Raw genomic sequence first — 15083 nt, 5'->3', positions numbered from 1 at the left:
ATTTGATGGCATGCACCACCTGTACAATTCAATTGATTATACAACTAATAGTACATTGTCCCTGAACTCTAATCTCAAATGGGTCTTTCTCTGATTTGACATGCATGAGTTAATTGTGAGTGAATCTTCAGTTTACTAGTTGAGAAGTTCTGGTTACACCCCACTACTAGATCTTCCACTAAATCCTTCATCAGTTGGAACTATTTTAACTAAATTTAACTCAGTTAAACTGAATTAAATAATTACATGTCAAAATAACTCAACCCGGGCCCTTAAAATTTAGGAACCACCCTACATGACTCTAGATAGGCTCCCAACTCGAATTAACTGAGCCAACTAAGTCAAATTAACTTAGTTAACTATTACAAGTTTTTATGAGAATTACAATTACAATTTAATTCAAGGACAAAATTAAATTATGATTTTCTTGTTGCTATTTTCAACATCGATGACTAAGGAAATTTTTTTAAATCAACTTTGTAACCTTATTGCATCTATACCAGGTGGTGTATCACTTGAGAAAAAACACCTATTGATTTTAGATGGTCATGGAAGGCACATTGTTGTCCAAACAATTGAGGAGGAAAACAATTTGGGCATCAACCTGTTAATATTTCCTGCTTATACCACTCATAGATTGCAACCCAGATGTCAGTGTGTTTGGTCCTTTCAATAAATATTTCAGGTTAGAGCGAGATGCATGGATGGCAAAGAATCCGATGGTTGTGGTGAAAATATTTGAGCTAGCAGAGCTTGGAAGTAAAGCCTTTAAAAGAGCTCTCACACCATCAAATATCAAGGCTGGATTTAGGAGTATTGGAATATGACCACTGAACTATGATGCTCTTATGCATGATACTTTTTGTAGCCAAACATTTCATGTAAATGGTCAAGAAGAAAGGCATGTCCAAGAAGATGTTGAAATGCAAGAAAAGTGGATGAACAGGAAGATGCAGTTGCAGCTGATAATATAATCTCTCTCTCAAGGACACTTATATGGTGATGATGATGAACATGTAAGTGAAACAAAATACAATCACGAACCAGTTAACAATAACATGGAGGTTGTTCTACCAACTGAAGCACATGGAAATTTAGTTGTTGATATTCTTAATGACTATGTTGATCATGCAATTGAAAATGATAATGTGGTTCAAAAATACATCGATGATATTACACAAGGGAGAAACAATGACCAATTGGAATTTCCAAGCCAAGTAACCCCACCATCATGGCTGGCGGAAGCCATGATGAATATAAACAAACATGGTGTCTCAAGAACCAATGAAGAAAACATCAACATGCCTTCACAACCAACAAAACTGAACAATGAAATTGTTCATTTTTTTGTGGACAATAGATAAATGGAAGAAGATAGTACACATAATGAGGAAGCATATGAAGATAACAATATTGTTCAATCAATTTTCCCAAATATTGAAAGGTAGGTTTCAACCAATGACATGCAAGTGGTAGGGAATGAGAAGTTACTTGGACGGTTCCTAAAGCTACCAATAGAGATAATGTCAATGAAGAAAAAACATGGAACGCTAGGTAGTGTTCGTTTGGGCCGAAGTTCATAGTTACTTACATCAGAAGACTAGATAACCCTGTTAGTTGAGTTTGAAAATAAGAAACTTGAAATTCAAGAACTAAAACAAAAAAAGGACTTAGCCAAGGAAAAGAAGGCAACAAGGATTCCTGCAGCACAACTTCAAGTAGAGGAAAGGCTTGACAAAGAGAAAGTAAGGCAAGATAAGGACCATAAAAAACAATTGGCAAGGAAGGAAAAAGAAGCAAGAAAGGCTCAACAAATGCTTCAAAGAGAATAAGGGATGACAATTGACAATGATGCAAGCACAATTAATGAAACCAAGATGATGTCAACCACATTGGACCAAATTGCAAATAATACACCATTATTCCAAGACCTCATAATCATTCAAGTGCCTCACTATCAGAATGGGGGTTTACCCACTTGCTATATTCCTACTAGTGCAAGTGTCAATCCTATGTATGCTTATCAGACACCTCCACTTAATGCAGGGGTTAGTAGCGCAAGTGTGAGTTATGGGTACTCAATTCCTCCATGGATACAAGGGGAAAATTGGACTCAATCATATGGAAACAATGCAACACATCCTAATCAACCACTATTAGGTAGGCCAACCTACTTGGATCAAGCAGGGAACTCAAAAAGTTTGGGCACTGAAGATTCTAGAGGCCATCAAGAATAGGGACCATGACATGTTTTTTGTTGTAACCACATTATGATGTGGATTTTGGATGGTTTTCCCATTTTTCTTGTCACTTGAGGATTTTGGCTTATAATCTAGGTCATTTTATTCCATATTGTTTGCAACATTGTAATCAAAAGCCATTTTAGAAGCAACATTCATAGTCTATTTGAATGGAGAAATCCTAGCTAAGAATGCAAATGGAATTTTTGTTCTGCTTTTACATACTGAATGATCCACAACATCACATTTTTTCGTGAGTTGTTAAATAAATGAAAAATGAGCAAATAATGGAATCTTGAAAAACTTAATTTTTATAATTTGAAAACTCCATAAAACAGTGAACAATAGTAAACAATTTTGGTCATTGCAAACATCATGAATCCATTTATCTTGGTGGTAATTTTCAACCTCCTAATTTCTCCCTCACTATTACAAATTGAAAATGCATTCAATTCCATTTGACAAATCTTACAGGGATAACTCTGCTTCCATTGCAATTGGGTTAATTATAAACATTGTGAGTCCATTGAATCAATAAATTCAAAATTCAACAAATTCGCAATTGTCCGTTATGACCAGAGAAGAAATTGTGAGGAAAATGTAGCGGATGACAAGAAAGAATACCACACAATTCAATTCATTTTTTTTTTATCTTCCATGACTACATTGAATAAAAAAAATTCAACATTTTCTAATCAAACAAATTCACAACTATCTTGTTATGAATAGAGAAGAAAATGTGATCAAAGCACAATAGATGAAAAGAAAGAATACCACACAGTATACTAACAAAATTGATTTTCCATGACTCCATTGAAGCAAACAGATTCAAAACTTTTTAATCAAACAGATTCACAACTGTCTTGTTATGACAAGAGAAGAAAATGTGGGCAAAACATAGTGGATGACAAGAAATAATCCTAGAAGCATCTGGGCATGTTGAAAAGTCACAAACTCAAAATGGAACTCATCCTCAACTTCCTTAGTATTACAAATTAAGAAAATTTGTTTATCCCAAGGTGTTTTTAACTCCACAACTCATGTCAATACTTAATAGTCAACTGAAATGTATATCATGATTCAAAATCGAGACAAACAAGTGGATTAAATATGCATGTCAAATGTAGATTAAATTTTTGAGCAAGACTACAATCTAAGTTGAGCTACACCTTGTCTGTATAACTTTCTATCTCTTCAAGCATAATTTAAATGTAAGGAGGTTTAATATCAAGGCCACTCCCTAAGCCTTCTTTTTCAAAAACAGGTCATCAACAAGGAGATAGAAACTCTGAAGCTTCCAAACAACTGCAATGTTTTTTGTTAGCGGATTTGATGATTGTGCCTCAAACCGAATCAAAACAAGATTTATGTAAATGAAAATTGAGCAAAGCGGCTATAATCTACCCTACCCTTGTTGAACTATAAGCAACCCAATATGACATACGAAGGTGAACCCTAAAATCTTCCTAGTGAGATGGAAGTAATCATAAAACATGCATTGGATTAGGGCCCAATTACTACATATGGGTGGGGGATTTGACAACTTTTGAAAGATCAAATGAACAACCTTGAGGAATATATAAACCCCCAAAAGGATTGACTTTAGAACATATCTAAACAAATTATCCTTTGCCAAGAAGACCAAGATGTGGATACATAGAGCCACTGGTTGTGATTAGGGATTATTAATGTGCTTGTTTGGTTTCATTCATTAACTGAGTGAGTGGGATTGTTTCTTTAGTTTTTGTGCTCAGTGATGGGCACCTGAAAGATGGGAAGAACCAAACCACTCTAGCAAGGACACGTTTACATGCATACAAAATTTAATACAATGTAAATTACCTGTAAATTCAATACATTATAGGTTTGCAGGTTTTTGCAGAATTTACTATATTGAATTTACAGGTTCGACGTGTTCTTTGCATGTAGAAATTTTGGGCCAAAAACATGCACCTAAAAGATGGGAAGAACCAAACCACTCTACCAAGGACATAATTCCATTAATAAACAAGTCCTACCAAACTACCTCAATGATCGAAAGTAGTGCTTTTATATCTTTATTTTTTGCACAAGGCGTAGCTAGGGCCATGGAATATCGATAGAGAAGGTTTTTAGGCTCAAAAGGGCTCCCGCTCTTCAGTCATAAGGCTAAAAAGATGAGGGTCTCTAAAATTTATAGTGACCCCAAGCAGAAAAACCTCACAAAAATTATAGTGAGTCCCAAGCATAAAAGCCCCAAAAAAATTACAGTGAACCCCTAGCAAAATTTCTAGTGAACCCTATGCAAAAACAACCCTGCAAAAACAAAAGTGAACCCTAATTTTTTTTTACAGTGAACCCTAAGTGCAAAAGCACTAAATAGCACAAGTTCCCATGGTTTGAATATGTTTACAAACAAATAGTTCGTAGTTGGTAGGAATGGAATCCTACGAGATAACCATCGATGAAGCCGCTGAGTCGCACAAATCCCACTGCATTAGTGTTGAAGACCTCGATCCCTCGCCACACCTCACCTAGAAACCCAACCAAGCTTACATGCAACAAAAATCACAAAGATGTCAAAAATAACTGTAAGAAAACCAGTGAAAATTCTTGAAAAATTCACAAGAAAGAGAACTTACCTTCAAAAAAACCCACTAGAGCACAAAAACCCCATGTCCACTGTTGAGCCGACTAAAATCTAGGGCTAGGTCAAAATCATATAAATGTACCAAGCACTGATGCGCCACGACCCTGGAGCAATGAGGCAAAAAAAACAAAACCCTAAACCACAACAACCAAACCCCTAGACCCCCCACAAACCACTTATCTCAACAAAGAAACCAGTAGAGTGCAATCGTCGAGCATTGGGTGAACAACATCAGGGCATTGATTGAACAACAGTTGGGGCAACAGAACACCCACATACTAACCCTAAGCAAATAACACAACCTTCCAAACGCAGTATACCCTAAGTCCTAACTGACGAGGAAAAACATGAGAAATGAGGCAGGAGTTAATTCCCCGACTACCACGATAGGTGGGACGCTCTATTGGCAATGTGTCATATGGTGAATGAGATGTTGAGGTGGTCGTTTGCTAACCTGGCAGGGAAGGCACGCAACAACTAGCATCCGTCCCTTAATATTTCTTATGCACTAAGCATGTTAGAAGAATTATGACAAATTATTTATGGTTAATAATGCTCCACTATGAAAGCTTTGCAATAAAACCTCATAGTTTATACCAACGCAAATCAAAATAAAAAATATTAATTATTACTTAATTAAAAAGCTATAAAATAAATTTTCAAATAATATATCAATTTTGAAAAGTTAAACAAAACTAATCTATCATAATTGATAAAGATTAATAAAAACATTTTCAATTTTATGTGTGATTAAAAAAAGAACTTCCAATTTTCTTTCTATTTAAAAATTCATTTATAATTTTATATAAAAAAATTCATATTCATATTGTACCCATAACTCCAACCTAATTTAATTATTATATTAGTATGTATGTGACATTTATTTAGTTCTAGCATATATTATTATACATGCCACAAGCATGTTTAGTTTTGGGTATTAGTTTGTCTTTGACCAAAAATTTATTATGCTTATCCATAGTTTAGCATTAAGAATTCAATTTTTATTATTTTTTACTATGATTGAAATTTATTTATTTGTAATGTGATTGGTTGAGGTCTTATTATGGGTTGTTTAGTAACTTCCATTTCTATTAGTTACTAGTTTTTTGTTTTTAGTTTTATTTAACTTTTTTATTTTTATTTTTTCTATTATTTCTATTTTCATGAATTATAATTTTTTCACTTTTCAATTTAAAGTGACTTGTTATTATATTAAAACATATTTTAATAAATTTAATTATAGACCATTATATATATTAATAAAAATAAAACACACACATATAGATATATGTATTTCAATATAAACAATATTAATTAATTATATTTTTTAATTTTTGGTGATGGCATTCAACAATATAATATTTTATTAGTTGTTTTATTTTTGTGATGAAATCTTTATCTTTATTATTTGTTAGTTTCATAAAACTATGTTTAAGTTAAGTGGCAGGTACTAGCCATTGTGTAATCCTTGTTAAACATTAATCACAAACACATTAGTTAATATTCTACCCATACTTCATTAAATATTATTATTTATTTGATTAAAACATAAAAACAGGGGTTAGGTCACTGTTATTACTGTGCATAGTACTGAAAATTTTGCTAAAACTTTTCACTATTTTTCAATGACCAGTATATTTAAAAAAAAAAATCAAGGCTTTAGAGTAGTCCATATAAGTTAAGTTTTGTATTTTAAAGGAATGACATCTACATCCCTGCCATGCTAGGGTTTGAGTTTTGTGTTTTATAAGAATGACCTCCACAGCCCTGCCGAGTTAGATCTCCAAAACTCGAGGCTTGAGATCATAATTCAACTTGAGAGAGGTACATACTACTAGAATGGGCAAACATGTCAAGTAGGTGAAAGTATTTAGTGGGAATATGATGGTATATGAAAGCGACCAAACATTTACTGTAATCAGTTTTGCTATGCATTAATTAACAATAACCCGAAAACGTGACCCCAAACTATAATGTTCACATTGATAGTATTAATGGATTTCTTTATTGTCACCAGTAGGTGTGGAAACGACGCGATTTCTTAGGCTTTTTGAGATTATGATATATTGGATTTTATTATGCAAACGAGGCGATTTTTTTTTTTTTTTTTTTTTTTGGCTTTTTGAGGTTCTGATATTTCTGGGTAAAATTGTAATGTTGTAAAATTGTACTTTTAATTAAAAAATAAATTCAATGCCTTAAATTAAAAATTAATTTTTTAAAATACAAGTTTCGAACCATCATCCCAAACAATACCGAAAAGTCTCCTCGTTAAACCAATACGTAATGGATGGTATGGTAAATTCAAACGTACTCTTTGCCCGTGCATGTGGGCACTCATTCAAATTCGGAGAGGTTGGTACGTACTGGTGGGTGGCATGCTATGCATGAGCATTGGATGGGAGGGATTGTGGTCCACGGCTCTGACTCCACACTCTTTTATCACTGATTGATTTTCAATTTGGCAAAACAAATAAAACAATAAAAGCAGTGACACGTCTATTTTGTTTTAAATATACTAAGCCGCTGTTTATTGCTTAATTTGCATTTTATGTTCAAAGTGGCTAATAATTTTTTGAGCCTTCATAAACATTAATTTATAAGTCTTTTGGCATAGTGGGTCGACTAGGTTTATGAACTTCAAAAAATAATGGAATTAGTTTTGAATTTTGAATAAAAGGTAGTAGGTTGGTTGGTTGGGTGGGTTTGATTGGGTTGATTAAATTGTGGATTATGTTTTTTTAGGTTTATGAACTTTAAAGATAATTATTTATATTGATTTGAGTAAAAGTTTTGATAATTACATATAAAAGAGAATTTTTGTTGGATAAAATAACAAAATTCTTGTAATTTAAATATTTTATGTTTAGTTTGAATTTTTTGTTTTTTTTTTAAGTATTTTTTCAAGTTAATTTTGGATTGTTGGAATTACAAATTTGAGTTGTGAAATTTGAAGAAATTAAGTCTTTCAAGGTTTTTCATGTTGTTGAATCAATTTATACATTTAGAAATGCTTTTAAATAATAAAAAACTCAATTTGACACAAAATTGTATTGCTGGATTCAAATTAAAAATGTTAAAACATATAGAATAGTTAGACAGAGCCAATAAAATTATTGGAATATGAATATATTGATATAGGGGATTTTGCAGAGCCCTGCGTACGTGCTCACGAGGGCAATAAATAGACACAATGTGATAAAGGATATGTGTAGGGGCATGCCCCATGAGGCAACTTCCACGTGGCAGTTTGAAATTATGAAGGGACGTAGTGTAGTTGATCGTTGAGCTAAGTTTAATGTAAGGTGGTGGTTGCAGGTAGTAATGAAGAGAAGATTGAGTTAATGGTGTGTCTCCTTTATGGCCATGTGTGGGAATGCTATGGGCTATGGCTACACCCGAGGACAAAGATATGAGAGCATCTCAAGTGGATTTTGGATGGATGGTTGTGTGAGAGCTTATTTTAGTGAAGGGGTTGGTTTGAAGAGCATAATTCTATGCCTCTAGTTCCACTTCATAACGCTCCTCTCTGTGCTTGTGCTCCCTTTGGAAGAAAATTTTGAGGTTGGGCTCTTTGTGTTTGAGTTTCCACTGAAGAATATAATTTTGATTGAACTCTCTAGGAGAAACTTTGCTAAGTGGTTTTAATCTCTATGAGTCTATCTCTCCTTATAGAATGCAAACTATCAAGACAACTCGAAATATGAGAGACAGTAACTTCAAGCTATCGTGTTGGCAAGCAAGTCCATCATCCATCCTTTTCTCTCGTTCATGCAGTTTACTTCTTTGTTTTCCTATGTACACTTAGAGATATCAACTTTGTTTATTAGTTCATGGAGATTTAATCATGTTATTATTTCTGTTTTTATGGTTAGGCTTAGAATTTCCCTTTGGGGTTTAGATATTCTTAGCATTTCCTTTTGCAAATATTTAATCAATTGGTTTTGGCTTGGTTTGTTAGACATATCCACACAATATTCAAGTTTCTTACTGTTAGGACACTCCTCCCACCCATTGGTTAGCCACCCGGATTTCAATCCTCCTTAGTTTAATAATGCTGGTTCTCCTTTTTTGTGCCTTAGATATCCTGGTCTCTACCATATTTGAGTTAGCCACAACCTTTTGTTTATTGTGATTCTCCTAGACAACTCTCTCATAGTCCCTTTGTCACCCTCTTATCATGTCTCAACCAAGGTGCCTTGCCACCGATAAGGGAGGGTAATAAAATTATATCCCCTCCATCTCCAGGTCACAACATGCAACAAAGTGGTTGACTGCCATTTATGTCTAGTTTGTTTCTTTAATACTTAGACTTGAGATTCAGGAAGTTGAATGTGAAGCAAGGTTGGAGTGTAGATTTATCATTGTTGTTGATGTGGAGCTTGAGGTAGGGGGATGGATTCCACACAAAAGAATCACCACAACCCATAATACCAAATACATGCATACCATAAATATTTATTGGCAACTTAAGATGATAATGGGAAAGGCCTTGGTGGAGTGCTCAGAGACTCATTAAGGGATTATATTATGCAATGGTGAGCTTCAAAGACATGCCAACAACCTTACGAGAAGTCTCTCCTCCCTGGCAAGGAATATTGTTGATATAGAATTCTTCACTTCATTAGATGAGGAGGACCATCCAAATACCATTCAATTGGACTCTCCATCCAAATAGATGAGTTCTCACTATATTTTTTGATGTTGTTTATCAACAACATGGTTGTTAACCTAGATATGCAGGGTATTGTTTATGTTATCAGGAAAGTAGATAGATATATGTTATATTATTAGGACAATTTTATTTTCAATTTTAGAAAGTATAATATGGCGAAAATTCTTTTGCTATATGGATGGTTTGTTTTTACTTGTGGAAAACCAATAGTAACAATTATTTTTTACATATAAAGCAATTTCTTAGTAATACAAATCCTGCCTTATAATAGAGGATTTTGGAGAGAGATGTTATTGCCATTTTTTTTATCATCATGTGAATGTGTTTTCACTAAAGTATTGAGTGAACTCTTCACTCTTTACATTATTATTATTATTGTTCATTTGGCCATGATGAAAAGTGATCTATAAACTATAATGGATATTCCTCCTGAATAGTTTAATACGATATATCTTACAATATTATGAAAACTTTTATTATGTATTTTATTACCTTAAATATTATATATATTATTGCTATATTTGTGCTAAAATTGTGGAAATAAATGAAACTTAAATTAAATGGAAAGAAAATCAACGCATGATATCCACACAAATTAACACAAGATGTGATCTAGGAAACAGGATAAAACCCAACTAGAAGGTGGAGCGTATGCTATGCTCTATTTTTCTCAATTATTAAATGAAAGTACAAAAATTAATGGGAACTCACTATGGAGTTTCCATGGAGACTATTACCTATATGATTGTTATAGAATCTTCGACCTCCTCTTGTTGGCCAATTTTTTTACTGTATGGACCTAGTGTTTGGTCGTAGGGTGCCAACAAAGGTGTCTGTTGTAGTCTATCACAACGCCAAAATTTTCATTCCTCCACAAGGGAGAAAAGTCTCACTTGAGGTATGCTGACACTATTAAATGTTGTGTCGGGGTTTAGATGGTAACAAGATTCATTCCACCAATTAAGTTATTCAATAGACTTACATCCATTCATGAGTATTCAGAGGAACATTAATACAAAAATAGATAAAACATAACAACATAGTAACACAACACTTGTAAAGAAAATTTAAAAGGGCTACAAACTCAATCACATTCATTCATGAGACACATATTTATATATCCCCACAACAACCTCCTTATATTATATTTCACAGAGCTAATTCGTTATAATATAGATCCGCAAAGATGACGCAATATCTTTTCAAAACTCCTTCAAGATTATCTAACAAGACAAGATTATAACAAAATGAATGAAACAGGATTTAGTTGTTATTTCGATAACATGATGTATCTATCCTTCTGCTCTCTCCTTTTAACTTGATCCATGCAACTTTATATATATTTTCCTATTTGATTTTATCTGCGCTCGCTTGATTTGGTACAACGTAACCACCTTGATGGGATCTAACTGCTTGGACCAATTTTCACTTGATTCATTCAAATTCAGCTTCTCGATCCTTGTTTCATAGCGTTGGTGAGTCCCGATTTAACTTCTCTTTTCAATCACTTGCCTCTTTCTTCTTTTTGTTTGTCACTTTCCAGTTTATTTAAGCATTTGCTTCTCTGCTTGCGTTGCTTGTCTCCGTGACTCTTTTACTGTCAAAATTGATCAAAATTTCTCACAAAAATAAAGGACCCAACAGGTCCCAACCATAATCTATTGACTCGATCGCAATTTAATCATTTTCTTGTGCGCTTGATCCTTCTTGTGGTTTCACAATTACTACTAATGTATTATGTCCATGTGTAGATGCTTCTCCTTCAAACAAACGATCCAACTCTTTAATGGTATGCAAAGCTTGAGGCTTGAAACTGCTATAATCATCCATCACAGTCTTCCATGTAGTAAGTAAGGTAGTAGCCTGATCAATGAATTTGGTTGTAGTCTTTGTGGTTGGTTTCTCGGGGCGTGAAGAAAGAAAGGTTTTCCATTGCATATCTGCATCAAAATTGAGTTTATAGAGTTGTAGGTATTTGGCTTTGACAATAGGTTGAAGGTCTCAAAGGGTAGTCTTAGCATTGTGTGACCATGGGGACTTCATTGGGCGAGAAATACCATACCACGTGCATTCATATTGGGTATATATATTGAGGAAAATTTTACATAATATATTGAGCATATAATAGGGGATAAATGGTTTTTATATGTTGCGTATAAAAAATGGAGCTCAAAGTCAATGAAAAAATATAAAGGGGTATAAAAAATATTAATGAAAAAATGGATACCTACAATATGTAGTGAAATTAGGGGTTTATTAAATTGGGAAGGTGTATTGGGTTCGTATTGATAAGGGGTTAAATAAAGTGTTTTTTAGAGGTATTTTCCAATATGTAGTCAAATTAAGGGTATTGTTTAGTATGCCATGAACACACATGCTAACTCAAAGGTTCATTGATTGAATCCCCCATGTGTGTGACTCCTTCTCTAATCCATTAATTTATTTATCAAGTTCTTCAACTTGAGCAAAGAATTGTTGTTTTTGTGCTAGGTTGAAAGTTGCAAGAGCTTGCCCCATCAAATGTTTTCTCTGTTCACACAATTGATACAAAGGTTGGTTATGCTTGGAAGGTAATCATGGCCAATCCTAAAATTGACAGAAAATATCCTGGGAAACTCGTGTGCATTGTTGAAGAATATCGTAGAAGCCAGATCCTTGTTCAATGGTGTCATTGATATGTTGTAGCATCAAAAGTAGAAGCTCGTAGGTCAATAATGGTCTTACACAAATCTTAGTTTGTGGCAACTAGATTTCTACAGGTGGTCTCAATATATTTAAGACACTGCATAGGTTCATACAAAGAAATATCCTCCAGTGCAGAAGAGGCATGCTCCACAATTGTTGACCACATTTGCTAAATTTTGGCAATGATGTATTCAAATTGTTTTTGCAGTTACTCTTTCTCCAGGCACAACTGATGATGTTCCTTAATAACAATAATAAGTTCTCATTGTTGTTGTTCATTCACAATGAAATGTTCATTATACTTGGAATCAGTAATAACCAATCAATCCTCCAACTGTAATGATGAAGCCCTCATAAGTTAGAAGAGTTTTTGTAAGGACCAATGTTGAAGATCTGAAATAGAAAGACTCTTGTCAGGGAAAAATTTAGGCTACAATGGTTGGCCACTTGCAACAGACTTCTTAGACTGTCCTTATAGTGAAGTCTCTATCGCATGATCCTTTCTTCTTGGTGATTTTCCTAGACTTTAGCAATTACATGAGAAGGAAGGGGAACAATATTGAGGGACTTTGCAAATAGATGAAAAACTTCCTTACAGTAACTCGAGTCCTGAATAAGTGTAGAGAGATGTGTTGGGAAAATGACTGTGTTTGGTTCTGGTGCGATGCAGACAAAGGCTGCATAGGTGGCACATCAGCTGTATTTGGAATGTGTTCTTGATCCCCATTATTCTCATGCTCTGAGAGTATTTCCATATCTTTGGCATGCTCAATGGTATCTTCAGGATCAAAATGTTGAGAAGGGGAATCAAAGATGGTTTTAGAGGGTGTGCCAATTTTGGGAGATTAAATGGGGCTATGTGGAGGAGATGTGATGGGTGAAGGGACAATGGGTTCTTCAATAATGGTTGTAGGCAAAATGGGCTCTTCAATATCGCTATCAGAGATATCTATGCTAGTTGAAGAACTAACAAGAGGAGTGGGAGGTGTGGACGCAACAACAACAAAAGTTTCTTGTGAAAAGAAAAGGCATCAAAATGTATGGAAATGGTAGGATCAATATCAGAAATGGTAGCAGGCGCTGAAGATAAAGAGATTATGGAAGTCGAAGGCCGAGCTAGAGGTTTAAAAGTTCTACCCTGGCATGGAACAACATCAGGTATAAAAGTGGTTGCGATAAGTGGACTTACTAGGGATTCCACAATAAAGACGATGATGTTGACAAAGGACATACATTCTTGGAGTTGCTTAATGGTAGGCTGAAAATTAGAGGTAGTTGCAACTGAATGCTTCTGTGATTACAATGTAACATTAGAAGACAAGATTTGTGGTGTCAAACCATCAAGAGAATAGGTAGTTCCCTCAACTTTCTCCATTCACTGACTTCCTAGCCAAGACATGACTTCACAATGGAATGCTTCCTCTAACATGTAATAGGGAAACGAGCACATCTTGAAGGTGTATTTTTTAATAACCCTAGGTCGAACGTATGTATTGTTGTGGTTAATGTTGAACAACATTTGATAGGAATGCTTATCCAGAATGGACCTAGGTACCTTGATGATCATCATGGTGGCATTGATCATCTTGTTATACCAATATTCAAATGCTTTCTCATTGTGGGCTCGATTTGTAGAATCTAATCAAGCTTGCCATGGAGCATATGCAAGAGAAAGAGCTTCATCATCAGGTATCTTAGCCAAGTTTTGTCCCTCGCGAGCACACCACTTCATAATCACAATATCCATGACTAAATATCCATAAATAAATTAGGTGTCCCTCTTGTATACATCCTCACATCCAACAAAAAGCTCATCCAATAGAAACTTACACCAATTCATTGACACACCTTGTACATAAAATTTGGCCACAGAAATGGTGTCCAATGTGCATTATCATTTTGTATAATTCTGCGTAACTTTCCCAACAATGATATAGCATGAAAACTTAACCCTGTCATTGTTAATGAGGTTAATGTCAGTGTTGTGACCTTTTCTTTTAGTGCCATATTTTTCATAGAGGTTGGTGTTGCCCATTTTTCCTGTTGTGCTTTGAGGTGCTCTAGAATGTTGTTGAAACATCATTTCCATGAATGGATAGTCAATGGAGTTATTGGATGTCATCGATGTGAATTGGGTACTCACTGTCTAGCCACAAAGAGCCATTTTGGATCCTGTTGATAGAAAATTGTGTGCACCACATAATTTCGCCTATAGTTCCAAAGACGAGCAAATCCCACAATTTCATGATAGTATACCTGTGCAAGGGTTGAAACTTAGGCTTGATTTCCGAAACAATTTCACTAGAAAAATATAAGGTAGAATTCATATACCTATGGATGAAGAGTTGGAAACAAAGGCTGAGTCTAATAAATCATCATCTACTAGGGTTTCCTTCTTGTACTTCCCCAATATATCATCTATTGGCTCAATGTGGTTATCAAAGAATTGAAATGAATTACTGTCTTAGTAGGGAAAATCATGGTAGAAGGTTGACGATTGTAAACAAAATGAATAGCTGGACACTAAAAGACTTTGGACATAGAGGTTTGAGATGCAAAAGTCAGGGCGAAGGATGAAGGAAAATACAAACACTTCTGAGTGATAATGCTTCGATGCTAAACACTTATAGAAAAGGTTAGAACATTGTAGTAATGAACTAAAATGTTAAACATTAAATGATACAACTAGACAAAATCAGGGTTGATTGGGAAGATCATGAGAGTCATAACAAAAATCCCCAAGACATGACATAAATGCCAAGAAGGATGTGAGACGACAACAAAACATAACTAAAGGTACCTCAATGAATTAAAATGGAAATCAAATCAATAAAAGAAAATTGTTACAATGACA

The sequence above is a fragment of the Pinus tabuliformis genome, chromosome 3_2 (genome assembly GCF_031772625.1).
Source record: "Pinus tabuliformis cultivar Carrire ecotype Pingquan chromosome 3_2, CPIR1, whole genome shotgun sequence".
Lineage (NCBI taxonomy): Eukaryota > Viridiplantae > Streptophyta > Pinopsida > Pinales > Pinaceae > Pinus > Pinus tabuliformis.
The sequence above is the reverse complement of the archived record's forward strand: the minus strand, read 5'-3'. Positions refer to the sequence as shown.